This window comes from Manis javanica, chromosome 13 (genome assembly GCF_040802235.1).
Source record: "Manis javanica isolate MJ-LG chromosome 13, MJ_LKY, whole genome shotgun sequence".
NCBI lineage: Eukaryota > Metazoa > Chordata > Mammalia > Pholidota > Manidae > Manis > Manis javanica.
The window spans coordinates 33,748,035-33,774,917 of NC_133168.1; positions in this window are offsets into that span (position 1 = coordinate 33,748,035).

A 26,883-nucleotide genomic window follows, 5' to 3' on the forward strand; every position below is an offset into this window, starting at 1 on the left:
TTTAAGGCACTGAATCCTATAATAGTTTCAAATCAATCAATTGCATTACTCTTGACGTGATAGAGCAACATGGTGATTTTTTAATGACCTATGGGGAAGAAACAATTACAATTGCCAACTTATCATTTCAATATCAGTGGTGAAATGAAAAATGCAGCTTATGTTCCCAGCTGGTTTTCTTGTGAGCAGAATAACAAGTTGAACATGACTATGATTCTTAGGTAGAATGAAGGGCAGCATTAGGTAAGAGTAAATAAGGGGAACTAACTTTTCTGTTTCATTAATTATTTGAAATTGTTCATTCCTTCCCCAAAATATGGTCTAATCATCCTCTCCCACTCCAAGTCTCTACTATTTAGGTTCTATCCAGATAGTTATCTAAAATTAGTACATCACCATATTATGTATCATATTTAACTATCATCGCAACGTGCAAGGTCTGCATTTTTAATTAATATTTATGAACTGAATTATTCATTAAACAAAGTTATTATTTGAGTTATTTAAGGTTATTGAAAATGGCAGTTTTTATGACATTTTGGGACTGGGAAATACTGGTAATTTTTTTCAATAAATCATATGTTGAACTTTCATGTATTTATATAAAAAACTTACATATTACATGTTATATAAAGGTTCAAAATATGTTAAAAGTATGACTAGGCACATGAAATAACAGTAATAAGTAAGATATGATGTATAGATTAAAACATACAAATAATTAACCTGCTAAAATATTTTAGGAAAAGCTTTGCAAGTTTAATTCCTAATAGGAACAGTTACCCAATGGTATCTACTTTTAGTGACTTTTTGTTTTGTTTTAGAGATTAAAAGAGGAAAATTAAAATAGAGAAACTGCATTTAGTTTATATAATAAGTTTAGAGATTTATATGAAATGCATTAAAGAATTTTCCAGTATATTGTGTTATGGTTTTAAAAATGTGTACACATAACTATTGTATTGTATAATCATATCAATTAGGTGATTGTGTGACATTTACTTTCTATATTTTGAGGCAATTATATGATTAAATGGCATGCGGGAGAATCATTTTGGAGCTCCTGTTAATTTGTTGGGAGAAAGCTAACTGTCCTTAAGACATTTCTTCACATTTCAAAGCTGAGAAACTTGACCCCTAAATCTTTGGTCGTTTTAATCACCTGAAGCCTCTTCACCTCTTCACATTATTATGAACTGTTTAATAAATAATAATGTTTAGTAAATTATGATAGGGTAGAGTGATAATACCCTCAAAGTTCCAGCAGTCTTCAGGCTCACCTCAGTTGTCATTCAAAAAGATTCCTTTGAAGACACAGGAAAGGACTGTGTGGGATCTTGAGAGCATTCATTGTTTTGGCTTTCCTTCTGCAAGTTGAATCTAATTGTGCACTGGTTACCCTATTAACTAGCTAATATGAACGGCATCTGTGTAAAATATGACTACAATTAAATGGTTTTCCACAGTCATGTGTGTGGTTTGGTGTCTGTCAATGTACTTAATTGAGTTTACACCTAAGTAGAGGGGCTCTGGGTAGCTTTATACAAACCCTGGAATGATCACAAGAAAATAATTTAACTACAAAAGGAAACATAGATGAATCTTAATTTCCCTTTTAAAATTGAAGAGCTATATATTTATTTTTCTTTGCTACCTCAAATATAAGATTTTAAGGAAAGGTTCTGAAACTAGTCATCAAGTCTTTTCTATTTAAAAATTAAATAAACAATTTAGTTGAAAAGTGAAACAAGCAAAATATGTTTTCAGCAATTTAAATTCTTGTCAGTGAAAACAAGCATGAAGTGAACAGCAAAATCTTATTTATAGAAATGACTTTGATTTTCATTTGGATAAAGGACAGTTTGGCTCTAAAACAGAAATGACTAACTCTAAAACTTAAATAGCAGTAACAGCTTTAATAATTAAGAAAGAGATTCAGAAGATCCTTATAAATTTATCCTTAATCATAAGCCATGTGAAAATTATATAATTTGAAAGTCATTTTATTTTTGGCAGGTTCTTTTCTTTATGTGTATGCTGCAGATTAAAAATATCTAATTTGCATTTAAAAATCTAGGTAGCATGTCTTGTGAAAATAGAAGTACTTAAAATGCTCTTTACTATGTGTAGAGAAACTGCTATAATAGATTCTGAGTTAAACTATATGTCTAGGCTAAGGTCCTGAATGGACTAATGTCTATTAACAATCAACAAATTAGTGAGTTGTCTTTATTGAAATTTATTTTCTCAACCTAATGGTTTGTTTAACTGATGGCTGATGTGACCATTAGGAGCTATTAGCATGTTAAGAGGGTATTAAATAAAGCCAACAGTAGGCCTTAGAAACAAAAGGATAAACACAGCACAATTTATTATTTTGCTAGGCTAAGCAAACATGGTTTAGAGGCATTACTGTCTTCTTACAATCCCAGTAGTCATCTGTTGAATAAAAATTCTATTGGACTCAGAACAAAAGAATCAGCAAATCTATGATCTACTGAACTTCTAACTGTTGATACATTTTAACTGATTTGTGGACTTTATCTAAGCTATACATACATATACTTGCCTAAAATTTCATATTGTGTTGTATTTTTTACAATCGAATATCATTATTGTGCATAAAGAAAATGCATATTGTAACCAAATGTCAGTGAAATTGCCGTGTTAGTTTCAAATGTACTCCATTTAATATTCATAAGGTAAAGGAGAATCAGATGGAAATATATATACTTAAATGCTCAAAATTTTCATGTTGATTTTTTTATTACTTCTGCTACACTTAGTTTCCTGGTACTTGTCTGTCTAGGAAAGCAGCCACCGCAGTGTCCTATAGATGTGCTGAGAAGCTCTTTCCATTGGTCTGTTTTATTCTGATTTAAATGCCTATGTTTTCAGAGTTGTTTTTTTCTGATAATGTATCAGCAAAGAAACAGGGATTTTCGTATTTATGTATTCCTCTTGTGCCTTCCAGGAGGGAATGAAAGAAATAACATACATTTCCAAGAATTCTCTGAATATTACTCTAGGAATGTGGCCCTATCTGAGGCTGAATTTTTCTTGACTCATTATACAAATATTTACTGATGCCAGGTACTCTTCTAAGCACTAAGGAAACACAATGAACCCAGCAGAGAAAAAACACCCCTGTACTTAATGAATCTTACATTCCACTGGAGAAAGACAGACAACAGACAAACTTGAGCAAGAAGGGTACTGAAGAATGATAAGCACTATAAAAAAAGAGAGCAGAATAAGGAGAACAGAACTGAAGAGAATCTCAAAGTGATACAGTCACCTGCAATTAGAATTTGATACAGCATGAATATTTAAAAGTGTAAGGGAGTTTGTTTTTTGGACAGTGGAGGAAAGAAAACCACAGGCTGATTGAACAGATAATACTAAGGATCTAAGGCATGAACTTGCTTTATGTGTCCAAGGAGCAGAGTAACCAGCCTAGGGAAGAGGAGATTTGTAAGAAGTGAGGTCAGAAAGGAAAAGGCAAGGAGAGCCTTACAGTCTATTGTAAGAAATATGGCTTTTACTTTAAGCATGATCTCACATTTTAAGAGGATCACTCTGACTGCTATGGAAGAGAAGGGTCTTTTAAAGGAGGTTTGGTTAGTAGTCAGTTGCAGTGATTCTGGAGAAAGAATAGTAATTTGGCTGTAGGAGAGGGGCTCACAGGACATGAAAGCAGAGGAGTAGTCTGATTCTGGATATATTTTGAAAATAGAGCCACGAAGATTTAGATTGGGTACAGAATGTGAGTGTGAAAGAAAAAGTCAAAGATGGCTTCAAAGTTTTAACCTAAGAGACTGAAAAAGTTAATTGACATCACCTCAACTGGGAAAACTTGGGGGTAGAGTAAGAGTTAATCCAGAAAGGGGATTAGAGGTACAAGCTTTCAGTCATAAAAAAAATAAGTCATGGGTATGAAAAGTACAGCATAGGGAACATAGCAGATTTAGCAAATAAAAATACAGGGCACCTGATTAAATTTGTACTTAGGTATGTATTTAATCTGGTAACCATAACATGCTGACTTTTAACTGTGTATTGGACTTCTAAGCAGAGATGTTGCAAAGATATTTGGATTTCTGAATCTGGAGTTTGGGGCACAGATGTGGGCTCAAATTGTAATTTTATGAGTTGCTAGCATATAGATGGAGTTCAAAAACCATAACACTGGATGATATAGCAAACACTATGAGTATAATAAACACAGAATGTCTGTGTCCTTCCTACAATGAGGCTTGAGGCATCTCAACTTTTTCTTAAATAATTTTTTTAAAAAATTGAAGTACAGTTGATATATAATCTTATATTAGTTTCAAGTATACAACAAAGAGGTTCAATAGTTACCCATATTATTAAATCTTCATCCCAACTAGTGCAGTTACTATCTGTCAGCATAGAAAGATGTTATAGAATCATTGACTATATTCTCCTTGTTGTACTACCATCCCTGTGACCTACTTATATTATGATTGAGAGATTTTGAAGGCATTTCAACTTTTATAAAGTTTAAGAAGAAGAAGGAGCAGAAAGGGGATTACAGGTACAAGCTTTCAGTCATAAAAAAAAATAAGTCATGGGGATGAAAAGTACAGCATAGGGAACATAGCCAATAATATTGTAATGACTTTGTATAATGACGGATGGTAACTACACTTATTGTGGTGAACATTTTGTAATACATATAAATATCAAATCACTATGTTGTACACCTGAAATTAGTATATTGTAAGTCAACTATACTTCAATAATTTTTTAAAAGAAGACTGAGAAAGAGAAACCAGAGTAGTAGCAGTGCTGTCAGCCAAATGGAGGAATGTATTTCAAGGAGGAGGGCACAATCCACTGTAATATATGCTGGTAAGAATGAGCCAATATAGAAGAAATTACTGATGATGTGTTAGAGAAAGGGACTAAATGTTGAAACAATGTCCTTGACTAGAGAAAAGGTGATATATCGACTCAATTAGCCACATGTAGGAAAAAGCTCAGAAAATGGTGGTGAGAGTCAGTGGAAATTCTCTTCTGATTTCTTCAGATTTTTCAGTGAAGTAGGGAGCAAAGTCATAGCTGCAATTCAGGACAGGTAAGGAAATTTTGGATTTAAAGAGAAAGAGGAAGGAATGAGAAGCATGTCCAGGTCAGGAGTGTAACTGGACTCGTCAAGTGTGAGATGATTGGGCAGCACTCAAGTTCCTTTTCATTTGTGGGCACTAATTTAAATAAAAGTAGTAATATTGTTTTGTGTTATTTGTAGCACATCCACACTAAAATAGGGTATCAAAATCTTTATGGTGAAAATTAAAGTTAGGATTTTTAAAAGTGAGTGTTACCTACTAGGTTTTACCCAGTTTCGGGGAGACATTCTTAAATGTAATAGTACACAGTTTACAGGCATTAATTTATAAGATTTCCTAGAGAAAGTCTTCTAAGTGGAGATGAGTAAAGCTATTAAAACTATTAAAGACTAAACCCAAAATAAAGGAGAGCTTCATATACTTTACTCTGTAAGAAATTATAAAGAGCTCCTGAAAGTAGTTTTTGGATTCTCATAGGAAGAGGTAGTCATTTTAACCAGTGTTAAGAATTCACTTTCTAGTGAAGTCTACCTTCTCTTCCAAATTTCGTAAGTGGCACTCTGAGCCAGGCTCTGGTTTTCTTACTTGGAATCTCAATGATAATTACAGAAATGCAATTTAGTTCTATTCCAAATATATTATGCATTTGGTGAAGTACAGACTTTAAGTATGGAGTTCTTGAACTATCAATTTCTACTGAGTATCTTGCTTTCCTTCAATAAGTTCAAGCTCTGAAAAATGCAGATAGCTTGTCTTTTTAGGTGTGAAGATGGCTGTGTGACACTGCAGCTCCCTGCTTCTCAAATTAAGCAGAACACTCTGCTTTGTGGCTGTGATCCCTGCTAGCTACATTTTCACTGATATGATGAAACTTCCCCAAGAACAGCCTTGTGTGAGAACTGTAGGGAAGAAAGGGTCACTTAAAATCTATTTCCCCCGGAATAATAATTTCCTTCCTTGACTTTCAGTTAAAAATTTATCTTTTCTTTCAGGTGTGCTATGAAAATTTTTATATAGTCGTTAAAGACTTCCTTAACAACAAGATCCTAAGGGCACTATTAAAGTATGCTTTTAATAACTTCTTATATAACATAGCTCAGTCCAGTGGGCCCTAAATGCCAGTCTATCATGCAGTTGGTTGTCTGTGATATTTTCACTAGTCTATGGTGAAGTGAGAAAAACAAGGACATTGTAAAATTGACAGTTGTACTTTCTTGTGAAGCACCATGATTAAGTTCTTCCTAATTTTATGATAGTGCATAATGCATCTTTTTATTTTACAGCAATTTTATACTTTAATTTTCAAGAAAAGTTGACAACTCTATATACTCTAATTTAACTTTAACTTTTAACTGGTCCATTAAATATAAAACACTGAATGAAATATTTAGTCCCCATACAGGGGCTTAGAAGTACATAAAACAGGTGAAGAGAGGAGCAGTTAGTTCTGCTCCCTTGATAGAGTTACAAAAATCCACTCATGCCCACAGCTACGAAAATTTGGCCCAGTGTTTCCAAATATATTGATTGTGTGATAATTTTCAATTATAATAGAATAAATATATAGCTTAAATATGTGACTCTACTTACAAACTTTGTATAAAAATTCAAGAAAGGTAATAGAAAAATTATGTTTCTGCAATAGACCTTAAAAAATCCATTGTGTTTCCTTTACATGGAAACTGGATGCTCATTCTATGACTGTGTGTTTACTTTCATACTGGAGGCTGATTAAGTAGTTTTAAGGGCAAAGTATCGTAGTACAATCCAATACACAATCAATCCTGGGTAGTATTTCAAAAGGTCCTTCTGAGTAATTTTTTTCCCTGGGTGTTTATATGCTTATGTAAACTTTTAAAAAAGAAGATCCACAAAATATTGTTTGTAATAGATACCTATAAACACAGAACTAGCTTAGGTTAAGGCTTAAGTCATATAGAATTTAATTAATAGATTTTATTTGAGCTAGTAGGAGAATGCAAAATAAACATGAAAGAAATCTTATCCCCAAGATGACCATATTTTTTGTGATATGCTTTTGATACAGCATTTATAAAGTAACAAAAAATTTGGGGAGAAAAGGTGCATTCTTTAGCTTAAGTATTTCACAATGTTCTACAACTATTAAAAAATAGATGATTTAAAATTTAATGGAAAATATTTAATGCAAATAAAAATTCAGATTACATTATTTCTTTTTAATTAAAAATTAGTTTTCTGGTGTAGTAATTTCTGAAGAAATCCTTTGTGTAGTTTGCACAAAATAGGTAGCCTAATATTGGAGCAAAGTCAGGAAAACCAAAAGAAAGTTGATGTAGCCATGAAATCAAGAGTATCTGTGGTGGTGGAGGGGAAATTTAAAAAGAAAGACTGGACCTGTTGTGAAGGGTGTGTGTGCTTTGATAAGAAGTTTTGGAGCAATGAATGTTTGGGTCAGCAAAGCAGCAGTCAAATTTATGTTTATGAAACATATCAGAAAGCAAGTCTGGATGAATATAAACAGGCTGTCTTGGAGATAATGAGGCTTTTACAGTAATTAAAGCAAGAAATAATTAAGGGACAGACCTGTAAGTGGTGGTGGAGAAGAGAGAAAGGAAGGGGTGGATTTAAATTTAGCTTTGATAATTTCTTTCAAAACTCTTCAGAGTTTTTCCTCACCTTATTTCAATCAAAGAGTTCTGTTAAAGTATAATACTTCACTGAAAATGTGACCAGATAGGTAATATTTGGGGGTAAATGGTATAAGGAGAAGAGATGTTTTCCAACAACCAGAGTGAGAAACTCTATGGGGAAACCCTCCCATTCATGCACAGCAGTGTGAGAGGCGACCTTGATCTAAGTAATTAAAGATGCAGAAGAGGCACAGGCATGGCATCCTTTAGGAACTCAGTTTGATGCATCAATGCGTGCTACTCCTTTTTCCCCCAATGGATGACATGAACATTGATCACAACAGTCTTCTTGTACATTCAAGATAAGCTAAACCCTGTCTTTTCCCTGTGCTCCCCATTTTAAAGACATTTCCCAAATAGATGAGGACTAGGAATTTAACAAAGATGGTATGTTTTGCATCTTTACTGAATCCAGCCCCCTTTGGATAATCAGGCTAATTACAAATTTTGAGTCAACAATCCTGTTACTCTGTAAAACATATTAGATTACACAGACAGGAACTTTTCTCTTTTTATTTTCTGGACTTTTTCTCAATTTCCCACTCTCTCTTTGATGCTTTTAAGTTGATTTTTAAAGGTTGCTTAATATATTCTATAAACAATTATACAGTTTTTAAAGTTATTTTCCTCTCTTACAAACAGACCTTGTTTTATTGCACTTCACTTTATTGCACTTGACAATTTTTTATTTTTTACAAATTGAAGGTTCATGGCAACCTTGGGTAGAGCAAATCTATCAACACAATTTTTCCAAAAACATTTGCTCACTTCACATTTTGGTAATGTTTGTAATATTTAAACTTTTCCCTTATTATTATTTACTTGTTATAGATCTGTGATCAATGATTATGACTCACTGAAAGCTCAAAAGATTGTTAGCAATTTTTGGCAATCAAGTTTTTTAAATTAAGATATGTACATTGTTTTTTGTAGACATATGCTATTGTACACTTAAAAGACTACAGTATAGTGTAAACATAACTTTTACATGCACTGGGAAACCAGAAAATTCACTTGACTCACTTTATTGCAATATTTGTTTATTGTGTTGGTCTGGAACCAAACATACAGTGTCTCTGAGATATGAATATGCTTTGAAATAATGCATATTTGCTCATAGAACATATTGCTGTAATAAAGGATAAGTGAAATTTCTCATTTCCCCTCTGTGCTTCCTATTTCTTCATTCACACCAACCAAAATCATTTGTTTTTCATGTTGGCAGTTGCTCTGCCAGGTCACTCTGGGCTAGCCAGGGGAGTCCTCAGAACACAGTGCAGTCAGGCATGCAGAACTATTGCTGGTTTCCTTTGAAAAGCCTGTCTCTGCCCTGGCGGAGGTAGCTGAAACTACCTTGGTAAACTAGTGTGGTCTCAGCCCGGCTGACAGAGCACAAAGCAAGGCCCCAGGGCTCCCCTTGGATGATCGGGGTGAGTACCTGCCTGAAGAAGTGACAGGTAGGGATTCATCTCTCTAACTCCATCTCGTTTCCTTGGGTTACTTCTCCATACTCAAACCTCAGTGGATTAATTCCCAAGATATAAGGAACGCTTTTTTTGCAGATTCGTCTAATTAGCAGTGAATAAGCCATGTATAGCATTTGTTCCCTTTTAGGGCCTGAATCTGACACTTAAGAATCCGCCTAAGACCTCAGGTTAGACTTTTATAGTTTTCTGCACATTGTAGATAGTACAAACATGGGGTACAGTTGGTCAAAATGAACCCAACAAATCAGTGGGTTTAAATGAGGTCCACATTCAATTATTTTTTTCTTCTCCTTTTTTCCCTTTTAATGGGGCTTAAGTATTCTTAGATACAATCTAATGGTAATCCATCAAAGAAATATCATTTTGTGAGAAAATCCTCTCTTAAGTGGGAGAAAAATTTAGAAGCAATGACTAAAAGCAATAGAAAAAATAAACTCCTTAGTACACGGCCAAACATATCAGTTAAATTCTAGTCATATCAGGTCTACCATAGACCTGGGAAGGGCTGTCCCTGCTCTGGGCCCTGTGTCTCAGAAAATCATATTTGTCACAAACACAGAAATTTGTGGAATATGAAACACATAGACCATCTGTCTGTTGGGATTAGGCACTTGTGACCTGTAACCCTAAACATCTGCTCTTTTGACTAATAACATTTAGACCCCAAGGAAATGGATGTTTCTCCTACATCTCTTGCCCCATGACCTTGAAATGAAAGATGAATGCATGCCAGTGCCATGCAGGTTTGTGGCATGCACGGTTGCTGACATCAGAACACAATGTCTCAGAATGCAGGGAGCATTTGAGTGGATAAATCTCTACTGGGAGTTCTAGTGAGTTTTCACAAACCAAACAAACCTATTTAATTAGCTCCTTCCAGTCACTAGCACTGCAAACTGCTATCCTAACATTATAACCACTGCTAATACCTGCTGTAAATGGAAGCATCACATTGTATTCTTTTGAGACTAGGTTATTTTTGTTCAATATTTTGAGATCCATTTATATTGATACTGTTAGTTCTTAACTTTGGGAGTCTCCTGGGTGTAATCTGAAACCAGCCACTGAACATGGAGGTAGGAAGAGACCAAAGAAAAAGGCAAAGCTCCCTAGGTTGGTAAGTGTAAGTTTTAATAAGCAAGGGACCTTAATGCTAGGCTTGTCTTGGGTGGCTGGGAGAGAAGTATATCTTCACATTCATCCCCCCGAATCTTAGAACTTGATATAGAGGCCTGACATGCATCCAGTCACGTGTACTGTGCACATGGTCCCAACACCACATCACTGCCTACATTTTCTGTCCTTGGCGCAGCTTCTGGGAGCGAGGGTGGCAAGCAGAAAGCACATTCTGAGGACAGGGGAGGGGACGAGCAGCCTCTGATTGCTTCGGTCCAGCTGTCAGGTCAACTGGCCATCATGTCCACTCAATGATTTCCTCCGACAGATGCATACAGTTGTACTTCATTCATTGCTATGTAGTATTTTGTTGTGTGAAAGTATCAATATTTACTGATCCTCTCCATTTTAAATTAATATTTGTATTGTTTCCAGTTTGCGAATGTGACTATATAATCCTGCTTTACACACACATATTCATGACTATTAGTAAATCTATATACTTATTTCTGTTGGGTATATACCAAGGAGTGGAATTTCTGGGTAATGAGGTGTGCATAGGTTTAGTTTCAGTTTTCCAAAGCAGTTTATATTAATTGAAGCTCTCTCCCCAAAGCATGTATAAGAGTTGCTATCATTGTTCATCTTTGCTAACTTCTGCTATTTTCTATTATTTTTATTTTTGTCATTCTTACAGGTGTATAATAGAATCACATTATTATTTTAATTTAATCTTGAGTGTAGAAAAATCCCACATAATCGATTTGAATCTATAGATCAATTTTTAGCTATATTCTTTCAACCCAAGAACATGGCATATATTTCTATCTTATTTAATTTCACTCAACAAAGTGTTGTTAAAGTTTTCTATATCTTTACTGATTTTATGCCTAGTTTTCTATCAATATTGATTAAAGAGTATTGAAATCTATGACTATAATTGTGGATTTACCTATTTTTTTCTTACAGTCTACCAGTTCCTGTTTCATGTGTATTGAACTCTGTTATTAGGTGTATAAACATTTAGGAACTATTATATCCTCCTGATGGATTTATCTTCTGTCATTATGAAATGACCTTTTTGATCCCAGTGCATATTCTTTGCTCTAAAACTTACTTTTTCTGATATTCGCATAGCCACCCCAATTTTATTTTGACTAGTGTTACTGGGATATCTTTTTTCATCCTTTTACTTTTAGCCTATTTGTATCTTTATGTTGAAAAGTGTTTCATTTAGGCAGAAAACCAGAAATGGCTCCAGAGAGCAGTGACTGCAGATCTGTCAGCTACCTCTCTAGGATTCCTGCTTTTCCAGAATTTTAGCCTCTCTAGTCTTCTTTGCTTCCACAACTCTCTGAAGCCTTTAAAGATAAACTCTTTATTATTTGACTTTTCTACTTTCTTTACTAGAACTTTGGTCAGACACAAACTATACCATTTGTATTAGGGTTCTCCAGAACTGATATTTTGTATAAATATAAATATATTATATATTATATTGTGTACTATATATTACATGTTGCATATTATAATGGAGATTTATTATGAAGAAATGACTCATGTGACTATGGAGGCTGAGAAATCCAACAGTCTGCCATCTGCAATTTGGAGACACAGGTACAATCCAAACTGAATACGAAGACCTGAGAATTAGAGGAGCCAGTGATGCAAATTCTAGTTCAAGGGTAGGAGAAGAGCTCTGTTCAAGCTCAGGCAGGCAGGCAGCAAGGGAACAAATACTTCCTTCCTTGGATTTTTGCTCTATTTAGACCTCAGTGGTTAGATGATGCCCACCACAATGCAGAGGGTAATCTACTTCACTGAGTTGGCCAATTCAAGTGCTAATCTCATCTGAAACATTCTCACAGACACACCCAGAAAAAATGTTTAATCTAGGCACCCCAGGGCCCATATAAATTCATATATAAAATTAACCACCAGATGATTCTACTCAGAAGACTAAGTGAATGTTTGATATTTGTAACACACACAGAAGCTAAGGAACATTTTATATTATTTAAAAATTCATATCTAAATTAAATTTGCATATATGCAGCTCTTTTAAAGTGTTAACTATATCTGTACAAATATATTAGTGTTTCTAGTAGAAATCAGTTAATATTTTTAAAGACACTGAAAATCATATTAGTAACAGTGACATGAAAAAATTAGAATATTTTGTAATGTTTTATACATAAGGACAATTTATTGTGTACCCCCATGTGGGGTAAATGAAAGTTTGCTCCCAGAATTTCGCACCTTATTTATGCATCAATAGGCATGGCAGGGCCACAACCTGGACAAGAGGTGGAGAGAAAACAGCCATTCTCTCCTCTCCTCTGTTCCTGGCACACATGTGGTCTGGTGCTGGACAGTCACCAGGGACCTGCCCATGGAGATACTCCAGGAAGGGGAGGGCAGGGGAAGCAAGTATGAGCCATGACTGCAGGGAATGACAAGCGAGGGCTGGCCAGCGAACCCCAGTGAGCTATGAGCAATAAACCCTTCCTCCCAATATGCCGTTTCCCTTGTTTTCCTTCCATCTCAACAGATTCACAAAGAACTTGCCTGAGGAGGGGAACCCCCTTACTCCCACAGCTACACCCCATTATAATGTTTGAATGAAATGTAAAATTCATTATTTCTCAACATAACTACAGCTTTAAAAAGTATATTGACAATTTCAGAGTTTCTTCAAATTGAAATTAAAGCTTGTCTGATAACTAAAATGACTTTAAAAAGTTGTCTAATTTGCTATTTAAGATACATAAAAACCATAACTTTACATATATTTTTTAATTTTATGAATTTGAAGATATATATTTCAAGGTAGGAGAATAGAATATATATTACTTGGAAGTTTTAGCTCAATTTATAACTCACATGTACTTAGTAGTCTGGTGTGTGAACCTCTATTTGTACTCTTGCTCCAAGCCATGCAAACAGGGTTAGGCCTAGCCAATACATTTATGTTAAGGATATTTTGAAATTTCTTCTCCTTTTTGTCTACATAGACTTGCAGGATTATTTTTTACAATTAACACAAAACAAAATAAAACCCTTTTGCTCTTACTAACTATATTTCATTTTACTCTCTTCCATCAGTTGGGGTTCAGTTCTAGAAGCAGAATCACTGTAAATGTTATAGAATAAGAAATTTATTTTACAAAATAAGCTTCATACCACTATCAAAGGAGATAGGAAATAACAGTCTGAAAAGAATCAGAGGCAAGTCCCTAAATAATATGGTGTTGATGAATGATTTGGAATTTGCAGGGCAGCAACTCTGGGACCTGGAGTAGGATTGGGGTAGAAGCCAGTGTAAGTTGTTGACTTTTCATGGTTCCTGTCTCTCTAAGTTCTCAATGAGGCAACTTTCATTGGCCTGGGGTTACTGACATTCAGTAGGGTAAGTTGTCAGGCAGGAGAGGTGTACATGGAGCATTAAAATGAGGAAAAATTGAAATCTGACTGCCAGATTGAAACCAATGTCATCCCTCAGAGCACAAGGACTGGTCCTTCACTTCTGCCTCCCACATACACAAGTTTTTCTGTGGCTGAGAGTAACACAAATTATTCAGGCAAGGAAATTTTGAGATATTTAGATTTAGGTTAGCTAAGATAATACAATAAGTATCTACCATAGCATCTGTGACCCTATGGGTGGGTTAAAAAGTCAAAGAGGGGGACGGATCATGGGAAGATGGCGGCGTGAGTAGTTCAGAGGAAATCTCCTCCCAAAAACATATATATAAATATGAAAATACAATAAATACAACTATTCCTAAAAAAGACACCAATGGATGCAGTACAACAGCCAGGATACATCTACATCTGCGAGAACTCAGCATCACAAGAAGTGGGTAAGATACAAGCCGCAGTCAGGTGGGACCCTAATGCTCCCCAACTACAAAACCCGGCAGGAAGAAAGGAGTCAGAACAAGGAGGGAGTGAAAGCCCAGGAGTGCTAAACAACCAGCTCTAGAAATCCACACACGGAACGCAGACACAAGGTGCATGGGGTGCTGGATATTAGAGAAACGGAAAAGCAAAACCTGTGGGCAGGTCCCTGCAACCAGCAACCCTGAGACAAAAGAAAAGCAAGTGCTTTCTGCAAGTCTTAAAGAGACAGGGACCCCATAGCTGGACGAAGTTGTTGTGACACACATAGCCAGCAGCTGGGAATCTCAGGGAAACTTAAGTGCCCTAAACCCCGGGGAGGCAGTGCAGCTCTGAAGCCCCTCATGGCACTAAGAAGCCTGCCAGTCGTTCCTCCAACTGGTGCGGACCCCAACACACCGGCCCAGTAGCGAGAGAGTGGCAGCGCGCGCCAGGGGCGGAGGCGCCGAAAGAAACCGGGAGCAGATCCATGCACCAACGTCACCAGAGGAGACCAGGAGAGGCTTGTGCGAGCCTGCAGCAGTGCGACCAAACAGCCTGGGTAGGGCTCACTCACACTGGTGACAGGGGAGCCAGAGGAGCCCAGTAGAGGCCTGCACGCACCTGCAGTGGAGCCAGAGGGAGCAGGGGCACTCCCAGCAGACGACCGGAATCCCAGCACAAGGCACAGCTGCCCTGGCCAGATCCAAAGGCCGCTGCTAGCATGGAGGAGCACACCTGGCATGCCTGCCACACACCGCAGGGCTCTGCACTGCTCAGACGGACACCCCACCCACAGCAGCTTAGGTGACTAACCTGGTGGCTGCTCCAGGAGTGTGGGTAACCATCACAGGCAGTGGAGAAGAGCAAGGCATCCAGCAAGCAGGAAAGGACATTCCTCTCCCAGCTGACACACCCACAACCTGCCTACAACCACTGCTATCACCATGAAAAGGCAAAAAAATTTGGTCCAGTCCAAGATGCTACAAACAACACCTGAGAAAGGATCTGCAGAGGCAGACCTAACCAGTCTCCCTGAAAAAGAATTCAAAATGAAAATCATAAACATGCTGACAGAGCTGCAGAGAAATATGCAAGAGCTAAGGGATGAAGTCCGGAGGGAGATTACAGATGTCCATAGGGAGATTACAAAAGTGAAACAAACTCTGGAAGGATTTATAAGCAGAATGGATAGATGCAAGAGGCCATTGATGGAATTGAAACCAGAGAACAGGAACACACAGAAGCTGATGCAGAGAGAGATAAAAGGATCTCCAAGAATGAAACAATATTAAGAGAACTGTGTGACCAATCCAAAAGGAACAATATCCACATTATAGGGGTACCAGAGGAAGAAGAGAGAGAAAAAGGGATAGAAAGTGTCTTTGAAGAAATAATTGCTGAGAACTTCCCCAAACTGGGGGAGGATATAGTTGCTCAGACTATGGAGGCACACAGAACTCCCAAGAGATGGGATTCAAAGAGGACAACACCAAGACACATATTAATTAAAATGGCAAAGATCAAGGACAAGGACAGAGTATTAAAGGCAGCCAGAGAGAGAAAAAAAGGTCACCTACAGAGGAAAACCATCAGGCTATCATCAGACTTCTCAACAGAAACCTTACAGGCCAGAAGAGAATGGCATGATATATTTAATGCAATGAAAAGATGGGCCTTGAACCAAGGATAAGGTACCCAGCACGATTATCATTTAACTATGAAGGAGCGATTAAACAATTCCCAGACAAGCAAAAGTTGAGGGAATTCGCCTCCCACAAACCACCTCTACGGGGTATCTTAGAAGGACTGCACTAGATGGGAGCACTCCTAAAAAGAGCACAGAACAAAACATCCAACATATGAAGAATGGAGGAGGAGGAAAAAGAAGGGAAGGAAATAATCATCAGACTGTGTTTATAACAGCTCAATAAGTGAGTGAGGTCAGATAGAAAGGTAGTAAACAAGCTACCCTTGAACCTTTGGTAACCACAAATTTAAAGCCTGCAATGGCAATAAGTACATATCTTTCAATAATCACCTTAAATGTAAATGGACTAAATGCACCAATCAAAAGACACAGAGTAATAGAACGGATAAAAAAGCAAGACCCATCTATATGCTGCTTACAAGAGACTCATCTCAAACCCAAAAACATGCTCAGATTAATAGTCAAGGGATGGAGAAAGATATTTCATGCAAACAACAGAGAGAAAAAAGCAGCTGTTGCAATACTAGTGTCAGACAAAATAGACTTCAAAATAAAGAAAGTATCAAGAGATAAGGAAGGACATTACATAATGATAAAGGGCTCAGTCCAACAAGATGATATAACCATTATAAACATATATGCACCCAATACAGGAGCAACAACATACGTGAAACAGATACTAACAGAATTAAAGGAGGAAATAGAATGCAATGCATTCATTTTGGGAGACTTTAACACACCACTTACTCCAAAGGACAGATCCACCAGACAGAAAATAAGTAAGAACACAGAGGCACTGAACAACACACTAGAACAGATGGACCTAATAGACGTGTACAGAACTCTACATCCAAAAGTAACAGGATACACATTCTTCTCAAGTGCACATGGAACATTCTCCAGAATAGACCACATACTAGGCCATAAAAAGAACCTCAGTAAATTCAAAAAGATTGAAATCCTACCAACCCACTTTTCAGACCACAAAGGTATAAAACTAGAAATAAATTGCCCAAAGAAAGCAAAAAGGCTCACAAACACATGGAGGCTTAACAACATGCTTCTAAATAATCAATGGATCAATGACCAAATTAAAATGGAGATCCAGCAATATATGGAAACAAATGACAACAACAACACAAAGCCCCAACTTCTGTGGGACGCAGCAAAAGCAGTCTTAAGAGGAAAGTATATAGCAATCCAGGCATATTTATAGTAGGAAGAACAACCTCAAGTGAATAATCTAATGTCACAATTATCGAAATTGGAAAAAGAAGAACAAATGAAGCCTAAGGTCAGCAGATGGAGGGACATAATAAAGATCAGAGAAGAAATAAATAAAATTGAGAAGAATAAAGCAATGGAAAAAATCAATGAAACCAAGAGCTGGTTCTTCGAGAAAATAAACAAAATAGATAAGCCTCTAGCAGACTTATTAAGAGAAAAAAAGAGTAAACACACATCAACAGAATCAGAAACGAAAAAGGAAAAATCATGATGGACCCCACAGAAATACAAAGAATTATTAGAGAATACTATGAAAACCCATATGCTAACAAGCTGGAAAACCTAGGAGAAATGGACCACTTCCTAGAAAAATACAACCTTCCAAGACTGACCCAGAAAGAAAAAGAAAATCTAAACAGACCAATTACCAGCAACAAAATTGAATCAGTAATCAAAAAACTACCCAAGAACAAAACCCGCGGGCCTGATGGATTTACCTTGGAATTTTATCAGACATACAAAGAAGATGCAATACCCATTCTACTTAAAGTTTTCCAAAAAAATAGAAGAGGACGGAATACTCCCAAACTCATTCTATGAAGCCAACATCACCCTAATACCAAAACCAGGCAAAGACCCCACCAAAAAAGAGAACTACAGACCAATATCCCTGATGAGCATAGATGCAAAAATACTCAACAAAATATTAGCAAACCGAATTCAAAAAAACATCAAGAGGATCATACACCATGACCAAGTGGGATTCATCCCAGGGATGCAAGCATGGTACAACATTCGAAAATTCATCAACATCATCCACCACATCAACAAAAAGAAGGACAAAAACCACATGATCATCTCCATAGATGCTGAAAAAGCATTTGACAAAATTCAACATCCATTCATGATAAAGACTCTCAACAAAATGGGCATAGAGGGCAAGTACCTCAACATAATAAAGGCCATATATGATAAACCCACAGCTAACATCATACTAAACAGCGAGAGGCTGAAACCTTTCCCTCTGAGATTGGGAACAAGACAGGGATGCCCACTCTCCCCACTGTTATTCAACATAGTACTGGAGGTCCTAGCCACGGCAATCACACAAAACAAAGAAATACAAGGAATCCAGATTGGTGAAGAAGAAGTCAAACTGTCACTATTTGCAGATGATATGATATTGTACATAAAAAACCCTAAAAACTCCACTCCAAAACTACTAGAACTAATATTGGAATTCAGCAAAGTTGTAGGATACAAAATTAACACACAGAAATCTGTGGCTTTCCTATACACTAACAATGAACTAATAGAAAGAGAAATCAGGAAGACAATTCCATTCACAATAGCATCAAAAAGAATAAAATACCTAGGAATAAACCTAACCAAGGAAGTGAAAGATCTATACTCTGAAAACTATAAGACACTCTTAAGAGAAATTAAAGAGGTCATTAATAAATGGAAAATCATCCCATGCTTCTGGCTAGGAAGAATTAATATTGTCAAAAATGGCCATCCTGCCCAAAGCAATATACAGATTTGATGCAATCCCTTATCAAATTACCAACAACATTCTTCAATGAACTGGAACAAATAGTTCAAAAATTCATATGGAAACACCAAAAACCCTGAATAGCCAAAGCTATTCTGAGAAGGAACAATAAAGTGGGGGGGATCTCACTCCCCAAGATCAAGCTCTGCTACAAAGCCACAGTAATCAAGACAATTTGGTACTGGCACAAGAACAGAACCACAGACCAGTGGAACAGAATAGAGACTCCAGACATTAACCCAAACATATGTGGCCAATTAATATATGATAAAGGAGCTATGGACATACAATGGGGAAATGACAGTCTCTTCAACAGATGGTGCTGACAAAACTGGACAGCTACATGTAAGAGAATGAAACTGGATCACTGTCTAACCCCATATACACAAAAGTAAACTCCAAATGGATCAAAGACCTGAATGTAAGTCATGAAACCATAAAACTCTTAGAAAAAAAATAGGCAAAAATCTTATGGACATAAACATGAGTGACTTCTTCATGAACATATCTCCCTGGGCAAGGGAAACAAAGGCAAAAATGAACAAGTGGGACTATATCAAGCTAAAAAGCTTCTGTACAGCAAAGGACACCATCAATAGAACAAAAAGGTATCCTACAGTATGGGAGAACCTCTTCATGAATGACATATCCAATAAAGAATTGACATCCAAAATAGACAAAGAGCTCACATGCCTCAACAAACAAAAAGCAAATAATCCAATTAAAAAATGGGCAGAGGAGCTGAATAGACAGTTCTCTAACAAAGAAATCCGGATGGCCAACAGGCACATGAAAAGATGCTCCACATCACTAATCATCAGAAAAATGCAAATTAAAACCACAATGAGATATCACCTCACACCAGTAAGGATCACCATCATTGAAAAGACAAACAACAACAAAAGTTGGCGAGGTTGTGGAGAAAGGGGAACCTTCCTACACTGCTGATGGGAATGTAAATTAGTTCAACCATTGTGGAAAGCAGTATCGAGGTGCCTCAGAATTCTCAAAATAGAAATAGCATTTGACCCAGGAATTCCACTTCTAGGAATTTGCCCTAAGAATGCAGCACTCCAGTTTGAAAAAAACAGATGCACCCATATGTTTATCGCTGCACTATTTATAATAGCTAAGTTATGGAAGCAACCTAAGTGTCCATCAGTAGATGAATGGATAAAGAAGATGTGGTACATATACACAATGGAATATTACTCAGCCATAAGAAAAAAACAGACCTACCATTCACAACAACATGGATGGAGCTAGAGGGTATTATGCTCAGTGAAATAAGCCAGGCAGAGAAAGACAAGTACCAAATGATTCCACTCATATGTGGAGTATAAGAACAAAGGAAAACTGAAGTCACAAAACAGCAGCAGAATCACAGAACCCAAGAATGGACTAATAGTTACCAAGGGGAAAGGGACTGGGGAGGATGGGAGGGAAGGGAGGAATAAGGGTGGGGAAAAAGAAAGAGGGCCTTACAATTACCATGTATAGTGCGTGAGGGGTATGGGGAGGGCTGTGCAACACAGAGAAGACAAGTAGTGATTTTATAGTATCTTACTACACAGATGGACAGTGACTGTGAAGGGGTATGTGGGGGGGGGGGGGATTTGGTGAAGGGGGCAGCCTAGTAAACATAATGTTCTTCATGTAATTGTAGATTAATGATACCAAAAAAAAATGTCAAAGAGGGGAATATCGATGTAAAAAAAGAGCATGTGATTTTCCTAAGAACCCCATTCAAAGGGGTTTTTTCAGGACTTTTGTCTTCTGACTCTTAGATGCGTGTGCTCAGCATCTAGCCTACTGATGGGCTTGCCTCTTACTGTACTGTGTGTTTTTCTTTTGCATTTAAGGCCAAATTTAGATAAAAAGGATACTTGTCCAGCAGAAATGTCTGAGCTCTCAGATCTCATAGAAATTGCACAGCAAGGAAGCTGAGGAATTGAAGCAGCCAACTTAAATTGAGGGCAACCATTCCCTGAGGAAGTGATGGTGGCCATCACTGGTGTAAGTACATCAAGCATTTCCTGACCTCACTAAGACAAGAACATAGAGGAGAAATGACCTCCCCACTTGCCAAGATTGCTCCTTGTTTTTTAATGTCTAGCAATGCTCTATTGTCTTTGCCTTAAGTGTCTGCATTTGCTGAAAAAATAAGGAAGCTGCCATCAAGGGTTTCATATTTTATGTAGTAGAAATACATATTTTTTTATGCCTTGGGTCTTGCATCTGCCTAGCAACTTCCCTACCAGATCACTTGCTTGGCTCCTATCATCTGCCGAAGTATAATTGGGGATTTTTCTGTTATGTTCTGTAACAAGGTAATACTAAATAGGAATCTATTTCTACAAACACTGTTTTGTTTGGTTATCTTCCTACATAGCCCAAGAACTCTTATCAGAATTCATGGGATTTCCAGTGTAGAATGGCACTAGTTGATAAGCAAATCACAATGACAGGAGACAGCATTTGTGTAGTAAAGCACAACCTGGGGTCCCAGGCACACCAAAGAATGCAAGACTCTTGGAAATATTTTAGCATCAATAAGTATTTATATTTTATAGACAAAGCACTTGGATTTCAAGAAAATATACCTTGTTCTAAGTTTATGTATGCAAAGGTTAATTTTCTTAAATTCTAAGAGAAATAGAATTTTTAATAGTTTTATCATCAGGCTTTATCATGTCTCTTTTTAGATTTGTAAGCTCTGTTTATCTTGTAATATATTGTGTCTATAACATGCTTCATTTACAAAGCTTTCCTTTAAAAAATTATACTTACTTCTCACAATAACTCTATAAGGTCAGTATTAATCTCATTTTACAAAAGGAGAAATAGAGGCAAAGAGGATGAATGAGTTGTACAAGTTACATGGAGCATGAACGGAGAAGACAGGACCCTCATCAGTGCCCCTCTATGGCACAAACATACTCTCAGACCCAGTGCAACACCGACAAACAATATGCTGTTTCCAAAAAGTCTCAAAGCCTTTCATGTTATAAATTTAACTTATACCCAAGTGTCTCTCATCCAGTAAGACCTTCACTTTTTGGAAGCTCATCACTTACCTCCTTTTCCTTCTCATCCAAACACTGAAACACAGCTTATACTTTCTATCCCTATTCACCTCCATTCATTTCTGAATTCTCACTAACTTAGTTTCTGTAACCACTACACCTAATAAGATCAACAAATATCTCCTAATTATGAAATTAAATGTGATTTTCTGGGATTGTTTTATTTCTATTGAATTGGCTCTTTCATTAGAAAATGCTACTCTTTATCTTCAGTGAACTTCTTGTCTTGCTTTTAAAACTTAATGAGACTTATATTAATGAAATGGCTTTCTTTTTCCATTTTTACTTTCAGCCTTCTGTATTCTAAAATTTAAATTGTCTCTCTTGTGAACAATGTATATCTGGGATTTTTAAAAATCCAGTCTGAAATTCTTTGTCTTTTAACTGGGGTCTCTGGTCCATTTATATTAAATGTACTTTGTCTTACATTTCATTGTTTGATTTTTGTATTCTATTTTATTTCTGCTTTTTTTATTAAGGTATGATTGATATACACTCTTATAAAGATTCACATGAAAAAACAATGTGGTTACTACATTTACCCATATTATCAAGTCCCCAACCATACCCCAATGCAGTCACTGTCCATTAGTGCAGCAAGTAGCCAGAGATCCACTAGGTCCTTCCCTGTGATACACTGTTCTCCCTGTGATCCCCCACAGCATGTGTACTAAACATAATACCCTGCAATCCGCTTCTCCCTCCCTCCCCACCTGTCCTCCCACACCCCTCCCCTTTGGTAACCACTAATTCATTCTTGGAGTCTCTGAGTCTGCTGTCATTTTGTTCCTTCAGTTTTGCTTCATTGTTATGCTCCACAAATGAGGGAACTCATTTGGCATTTTTCTTTCTCTGCCTGGCTTATTTCAGTGAGCATAATGTCCTCCAGCTCCATCCATGCTGTTGCAAATGGTAGGATTTATTTCTTTCTTATAGTTGAATAGTATTCCATTGTATATATGTACCACATCTTCTTTATCCATTCATCTACAGATGGACAATTAGGTTGCTTCCATATCTTGGCTATTGTACAAAGTGCTGTGATGAACATAGGGGTGCATATGTCATTTTGAGTCTGAGAAGTTGTATTCTTTGGGTATATTCCAAGAAGTGGGATTCCAGGATCAAATGGTATTTCTATTTTTAGTTTTTTGAGGAACCTCCATACTGCTTTCCAGAATGGTTGAACTAGCTTACATTCCCACCAGCAGTGAAGGAGGGGTCCCCTTTCTCCGCATCCTCACCAGCATTTGTTGTTCTTAGTCTTTTGGATGGTGGCAATCCTTACTGGTTGGTGTGAGGTGATATCAAATTGTGGTTTTAATTTGCATTTCCCTGATAATTAGTGATGTGGAGCATCTTTTCATGTGTCTGTTGGCCATTTGAATTTCTTCTTGGAAGAACCGTCTCTTCATATCCTCTGCCCATTTGTTAATTGGTTTATTTGCTTTTTGGGTGCTGAGGTGTGTAAGTTCTTTATATATTTTGGATGTTAACCCCTTGTCAGATATGTCATTTACAAATAAATTCTCCCATACCACAGGATGCCTTTTTGTTTTGTTGATGATGTCCTTTACTATACAGAAAATTTTTAGTTTAATGTAGTCCCATGAGTTCATTTTTGCTTTTGTTTCCCTTTCTTGAGGAGATGGGTTCAGGAAGAAGTCGCTCATGCTTATATTCAGGAGATGTTTGCCTATGTTGTCTTCTAAGAATTTTATGGTTTCATGACTTACATTCAAGTCTTTAATCCATTTTGAGTTTACTTTTCTCTATGGGGTTAAACAATAATCCAGTTTCATTCTCTGGCATGTAGCTGTCCAGTTTTGCCAACACCAGCTGTTGAAGAGACTGTCATTTCCCCATTGTATGTCCATGGTTCTTTTATCATATATTAATTGACCATATACAGTTGGGTTTATATCATGGCTCTCTAGTCTGTTCCATTGATCTAAGTGTCTGTTCTTGTGCCAGTACCAAATTGTCTTGATTACTGTGGCTTTGTAGTAGAGCTTGAAGTTGGGGAGCGTAATTCCCCCTGCTTTATTCTTCCTTCTCAGTATTGCTTTGGCTATTTGAAGTCCTTTGTGATTCATTATGAATTTTAGGATGATTTTCTCTAGCTCATTGAAGAATGCTGTTGGTATTTTTATAGGAATTGAATTGCATCTATAGATTGCTTTAGGCAAGATGGCCATTTTGACAATATTAATTCTTCCTATCCATGAGCACGGGATGTGTTTCCATTTATTGGTATCTTCTTTAATTTCTCTCATTGTAGTTCTCTGTAGGTCTTTCACTTCCTTGGTTAGGTTTATTCCTAGGTATTTTATTCTTTTTGATGCAATTGTTAATGGAATTTTTCTGATTTTTCTCGTTGCTAGTTCATTGTTAGTATATAGGAATGCCACAGCTTTCTGTGTATTAATTTTGTATCCTGCAACTTTGCTGAATTCAGATATTAGGTCTAGTAGTTTTGGAGTGCATTTTTTAGGGTTTTTTATGTACAATATCATGTTATCTGCAAATAGGTACAGTTTAACTTCTTCCTTGCCGATCTCGATGCCTTTTATTTCTTTGTGTTGTTGGATTGCCGTGGCTAAGACCTCCAGTACTATGTTGAATAGAAGTGGAGAGATTGGGCATCTTTGTCTTGTACCCGATCTTAAAGGAAAAGCTTTCAGCTTCTTGCTGTTAAGTATAATGTTGGCTGTGGGTTTGTCATATATGGCCTTTATTATGTTGAGGTACTTGCCCTTTATACTCATTTTGTTGAGAGTTTTTATCATGAATGGATGTTGCATTTTGTTGAATGCTTTTTCAGCATCTATGGAGATTATTATGTGGTTTTTGTCCTTCTTTTTGTTGATGTGGTGGATGATGTTGATGAATTTTCGAATGTTGTACCATCCTTACATCCCTGGCATTAATCCAACTTGATCATGATGGATGATCTTTTGATGTATTTTTGAATTTGGTTTGCTAATATTTTGTTCAGTATTTTTGCATCTATGTTTATCAGGGATATTGATCTATAATTTTTTGTTGTTGTGGTGGTGTCTTTGCCTGGTTTTGGTATTAGAGTGATGCTGGCCTCATAGAATGAGTTTGGAAGTATTCCCTCCTCTTCTATTTTTTGGAAAACTTTAAGGAGAATGAGTATTAGGTCTTCACTAAATTTTTGAGAAAATTCAGTGGTGAAGCCATCTGGTCCAGGATTTTTGTTCTTTGGTAGGTTTTTGATTACCAGTTCAATTTCGTTGCTGGTAATTGGTCTGTTCAGATTTTCTGTTTCTACCTTGGTCAGCCTTGGAAGGTTGTATTTTCCTAGAAAACTGTCCATTTCTTCTAGATTATCCAGTTTGTTAGCATATAGTTTTTCATAGTATTCTCTAATAATTCTTTGTATTTCTGTGGTGTCTGTAGTGATTTTTTCTTTCTCATTTCTGATTGTGTTTATGTGTGTAGACTCTCTTTTTTCCTTCATAAGTCTGACTAGGGGTTTATCTATTTTGTTTATTTTCTCAAAGAACCAGCTGTTGCTTTCATTAATTCTTTCTATTGTTTTATTTTCCTCAATTTTATGTATTTCTGCTCTATTCTTTATTATGTCCCTACTTCTACTGACTTTGGGCCTCATTTGTTGTTCTTTTTCTAATTTCATTAATTTTGAGTTTAGACTGTTTATATGGGATTGTTCTTCTTTCTTGAGGTAGGCCTGTATTGCAATATACTTTCCTCTTAGCACATCCTTGGCTGCATCCCACAGATTTTGCAGTGTTGAATTATTGTTGTCATTTGTCTCCATATATTGTTTGACCTCTGTTTTTATTTGGTCATTGATCCATTGGTTATTTAGGAGCATGTTGTGAAGCCTCCATGTATTTGTGGGCTTCTTCATTTTCTTTGCATAATTTATTTCTGGTTTCATAGCTTTGTGATTGAAGAAACTGGTTGGTACAATTTCAATATTTTTGAATTTGATGAAGCTCTTTTTGTGGCCTAGTATATGATCTATTCTTGAAAATGTTCCATGTGCACTTGAGAAGAATGTGTATTCTGTTGCTTTTGGGTGTAGAGTTCTGTAGATGTCTGTTAGGTACATCTGTTCTGTTGTGTTGTTCTGTGTCTCTGTCTCCTTACTTATCTTCTGCCTGGTTGATCTGTCCTTCAGAGTGAGTGGAGTGTTGACGTCTCCTAGAATGAATGCATTGCATTCTATTTCCATTTTAATTCTGTTAGTATTTGCTTCACATATGTGGGTGCTCCTGTGTTGGGAGCACAGATATTTATAATGGTTATATCCTCTTGTGCAATTCATGCCTTAATCATTATGTAATGTCCTTCTTTGTCTCTTGTGACTTTCTGTGTTTGAAGTCTATTTTGTCCGTTACAAGTATTGCAACTCCTGCTTTTCTCTCTCTCTGTTAGTTGCATGAAATATCTTTTTCCATTCCTTCACTTTTAATCTATGTATGTCTTTGGGTTTAAAGTGAGTCTCCTGTAGGCAGCATATAGATGGGTCTTGGGTTTTTATCCATTCAGTGACTCTATGTCTTTTGATTAGTGCATTCAGTCCATTTACATTTAGGGTGATTATCAATAGGTATGTACTTATTGCCATTGCAGGTTTTACATTCGTGGTTACCAAAGGTTCAAGGTTACCTTCCTTACTATCTAAGAGTCTAACAACTCACTTAATATGCTGTTACAAACACAATCTAAAGCTTCTTTTCTTTTTGTCCTCCTTTTTCTTCCTCCTCCATTCTTTATATATTAGGTATCAAATTCTGTATTCTTCATCTATGCCTTGATTGACTTTGGGGATAGTTAATTTTATTTTGCATTTGCTTAATTAGCTGGTCTTCTTTCTTTACTGTGGTATTATTTCCTCTGGTGACAGCTTTAAAACCTTAGGAACACTTCCATCTTTAGCAGTCCCTCCAAAACAGACTGTAGAGATGGTTTGTGGAAGGTAAATTCTCTCAGCTTTTGCTTATCTGGAAATTGTTTAATCCCTCCTTCAAATGTAAATGATAATCTTGTGAGATAAA